Source organism: Salvelinus sp. IW2-2015, linkage group LG1 (genome assembly GCF_002910315.2).
Source record: "Salvelinus sp. IW2-2015 linkage group LG1, ASM291031v2, whole genome shotgun sequence".
Taxonomy (NCBI): Eukaryota; Metazoa; Chordata; class Actinopteri; order Salmoniformes; family Salmonidae; genus Salvelinus; species Salvelinus sp. IW2-2015.
Genome location: NC_036838.1, coordinates 57,798,967 through 57,803,591, shown reverse-complemented (window position 1 = coordinate 57,803,591; position 4,625 = coordinate 57,798,967). Strand labels below are relative to the sequence as shown.

The window sequence follows — 4,625 nt, the reverse complement described above, 5'->3', positions numbered from 1 at the left end:
TCTCTCTCTACCCCCTAATCTTACCCGACCCCTAATCTTCCCTGTTACCCCCTAATTCTTCTTACCCCCTTAATCTCTCCTGTACCCCTTAATCTTTCTGCCCTAATCTCCATGTACCCCCTAATCTCTCTGTACCCCCTACTCCTGTCCCTGTAATCCCCTACACCCGTACCCACTACTCCTACCCCCTAATCTCCCTTAACCCCTAATCTCCGCTGTACCCCCTAAATTCCCCTTAACCCTTATTTCTCTTTACATCAAAATCTCTCTATATAACAAATCTCTCTGGTATCAAGAAAATCGCTCTATATCATAGAAATGTCCCTTTAGTCTTACCTTGTATTGTGTATATCCATATAGACATTCTCACCTGGCTCCCCCAGAGTCAATCGTCCTATAGACATTGTCTCACCATGTCTCTGCCCAGAGGGTCAATCTGTACGCTATAAACATTGTCTCACCATTCTCGTCCTCAGAGGCGTCAATCTGATCCATATAGACATTGTCTCACCTTGTCTCTCCCCAGAGCGTCAATCTGTCCTATAGACATGCCTCACCTTGTCTCTCACCCAAGGCGTCCAATCTTTCCTATAACATGTCTCACCAGTCTCTCCTCAGAGCGCTCAATCTGTCCCTATAGACATTGTCTCACTATGTCTTCTCCCAGAGGGTCATTCTGTCCTATAGACATTTGTCTCACCTTGTCTCTCCCAGAGGGTCAATCTCTTCCTTATAGACATTGTCTCACCATGTCTCTCCCCAGGCGCATTCTGTCCTATAGACATTGTCTCACCATGTCTCTCCCCAGAGTCAATCTGCTCCCTAAGACATGTCTCGACCATGTCTCTGCCCGTAGGATCAAATCTACCTATAGACATGCTCACTTGTCTCTCCCCTAGGGCCAATCTGGCAGATTCAGGGTGCCTCTAGGACCTGCCGGCACCAATGGATCAAAGTGAGTATAGACAAATGTTCAACAACTCTTAACACATAGCTTACATGTATCCTTCCTTATTGTCACCAAAAGCGATGGTAGCAGAGCTCTAGTCTACAGTACAGTACATCTACAATCCATGATGTGTGTTTTGTGTAGGCGACCTCCCGACCCTGTTGTCCCTCTGGAAAGGATTGGTCTATCCTCTCTTTGTGGTGTTTAGGGGGTGCAGGGAGATTAGGGGTACAGGGAGATTAGGCTGTAGAGAAAGATTAGGGGTACAGGAAGATTAGGGGGTACAGGAATATTTTGGGGTACAGGAAGATTAGGGGTACAGGGAGATTAGGGGGTACAGAAAGATTAGGCGGTACAGAAAGATTAGGGGGTAGAGGGAGATTAGGGGTACAGGGAGATTAGGGGGGTACTTACGGGAGGTCCGGGCAGACCCTGCAGACCAGTGAATCCTCTGTGTCCCTTCTGTCCTCTCTCGCCACCCTCTCCAGCCTCACCCTTGTCTCCACGGGGTCCTTGGGGTCCAGCCATCCCTCTGGCTCCAGCAGGCCCGGCAGGCCCAGCGGGTCCTTGAGCTCCCTATAGCACAGCCAAGAAACATACACTTTATGGATGAATTAAAACACTATTAATATCCGACTGAACTCTATCACAGATCCAGTTTATCCTGGCACGAGAAAATAGACAGAAAACAATAACATGGCCTGGGTTGTTCAACCCCTGACGTCCTCTCAAGAGAGGGGGTTTTAGGGGTGTTATAAAGCTTCTATGGGGTGCCATTGGGGATGTTATGGGGAGTGATTTAGGGTGTATACTCACAGCCTCTCCCCTGTCTCCTTGCTTGCCGGTGGGGCCGACAGGGCCGGGGGAACCATTAGCACCTGGGGAGCCAGGAGCACCAGCAGGACCGGTGTTACCACGGTCACCCTTGATTCCAGTGGATCCATCTCTACCAGGTGGTCCATCAGAACCAGCGTTGCCCTGAGAGACAATAACACATTGTTTAATATCAGAAACATCTAACGTATAGTTAGTGATTCAGTTAATMATGACAGTGAGTTAACGTATTGTACCGTAGGTATAGAGTTGACCATGAGAGGCCATAACGGTGACACTGTGCTGCATTGAATGGCACACTATTCCCTATATAGTGCACTACATTTGGACAGAGCCCTATGCGGACCCTGTTTAAAAGTATTGAACAATATAAGAACTAGGATGCTATTTCAGACACAACACGCTATGTGACAGACACTGACCTCTCTACCGGGCTCTCCAGCGGGTCCAGTCAGTCCAGGGGGTCCCACTGGGCCAGGGGGTCCACGGTCTCCGCTTCCACCAGGAGCTCCTTGTTTACCAGGCTCTCCCTGGGGAGATGGACACACAGGTTAGTTGGCACTCTAATCAATAGTCAAATCAATAGTCATATATTCAATTATCTTTTTCTTTGAATATTCATCCATCCATTCTTACTTGAAATGGGTGGGGTGGGTACAAGTCAATTGACAGTACAATATTATTCTGTCATCTATAATAGGCGAATGAATCATAATGAAGGAATGAATAGTCTAATGAATTAATGAATGAATTAATGAATAGTCGAATGAATGAATAGTCTAATGAACGAATAGTCTAATGAATGAATGAATGAATCCAGCTTTTCAATATACAGGTCCTACAGCTTTATTCAATACAGGTTCATACAGGCTTTATTCAATCAGGTCATACAGCTTTTATTCAATACAGGTCCTACAGCTTTATTCAATACAGGTCCTACAGGCTTTATTCAATACAGGTCCTACAAGCTTTATTCAATACAGGTCCTACAAGCTTTATTCAATACAGGTCCTACAGGCTTTATTCAATACAGGTCCTACAGGTTTATTCAATACAGGTTCAACCGTCTTTATTCAATACAGGTCACTAACAGGCTTTATTCAATACAGGTCCTACAAGCTTTATTCAATACAGGTCCTACAAGCTTTTATTCAATACAGGTCCTACAAGCTTTATTCAATACAGGTCCTACAGCTTTATTCAATACGGTCCTACAAGCTTTATTCAATACAGGTCTACAGCTTTATTCAATACAGGTCCTACAAGCTTTATTCAATACAGGTCTACAGCTTTATTTTCAATACAGGTCCTACAAGCTTTATTCAATACAGGTCTACAGCTTTATTCAATAGGGTCCTACAGCTTTATTTCAATACAGTCCTACAGCTTTATTCAATACAGGTCTACAGTTTATCAATACAGGTCCTACAGGCTTTATTCATACAGGTCCTACAGCTTTATTCAATACAGGTCCTACCGTCTTTATTCAATACAGGTCTACAGGCTTTATTCAATACAGGTCCTACCGTCTTTATTCAATACAGGTCCTACAGCTTTTCAATACAGTCCTACAGTCTTTATTCAATACAGTTCCTACAAGCTTTAATTCAATACAGGTCCTACAGCTTTATTCAATACAGGTCCTACAGTCTTTATTCATACAGGTCCTACAGGCTTTATTCAATACAGGTCCTACAGCTTTATTCAATAACAGGTCCTACAGCCTTTATTCAATACAGGTCCTACGTCTTTATTCAATACAGGTTCTACAACGTCTTTATTCAATACAGGTCCTACAAGCTTTATTCAATACAGGTCTCTACAGCTTTTCTTCAATACAGGTCCTACAGCTTTATTCAATACAGGTCCTACAGCTTTATTCAATACAGGTCCTACAGCTTTATTCAATACAGGTCCTACGTCTTATCAAATACGGTCTACAAGCTTTATTCAATACAGGTCCTACAGCTTTATTCAATACAGGTCCTACCGTCTTTATTCAATCACAGGTCCTAAACAGCTTTATTCAATACAGGTCCTACAGGCTTTATTCAATACAGGTCCCCTTTACAAAAGGACGTTTTTTTATTCAATCAGGTCCTACGGTCTTTATTCAACAGGTCCTACAGGCTTTATTCAATACAGGTTACAGCTATTCAATACAGGTCCTACAGCTTTATTCAATACAGGTCTACAGCTTTATTCAATACAGGTCCTACACGTCTTATTCAATACAGGTCTACAGAGCTTTATTCCAATACAGGTCCTACAAGCTTTATTCATACAGGTCCTACAGCTTATTCAAATACAGGTCCTACAGGCTTTATTCAATACAGGTCCTACAGTTTTTATTCAATACAGGTCCTACAAGCCTTTATTCAATAACAGGTCCTACAGCTTTATTCAATACAGGTCCTACAAGCTTTATTCAATACAGGTCCTACATCTTTATTCAATACAGGTCCTACAGCTTTTATTTCAATACAGGTCCTACAAGCTTTATTCAATACAGGTCCTACAAGCTTTATTCAATAACGGTCCTACAAGCTTTATTCAATACAGGTCCACAGGCTTATTCAATACAGGTCTACAGCTTTTATTCAATACAGGTCCTACGGCTTTATTCAATACAGGTCCTTACAAGCTTTATTCAATACAGGTCCTACAAGCTTTATTCAATACAGGTCCTACAGCTTTATTCATATACAGGTCCTACGCTTTATTAATACAGGTTTCCTACAAGCTTTATTCAATTACAGGTCCTACAAGCTTTATTCAATACAGGTCCTACAGCCTTTATTCAATACAGGTCCTACAGGCTTTATTCAATACAGGTCCTACA

The 4,625-nt window shown here is 42.7% G+C and overlaps 1 pseudogene; it reads right to left on the bottom strand.

Annotated features, from left to right (window-relative positions):
- The window catches only part of LOC111979147 (collagen alpha-1(II) chain-like), a 70,831-nt pseudogene that overhangs the window by 5,949 nt on the left and 60,257 nt on the right, over positions 1-4,625 (bottom strand).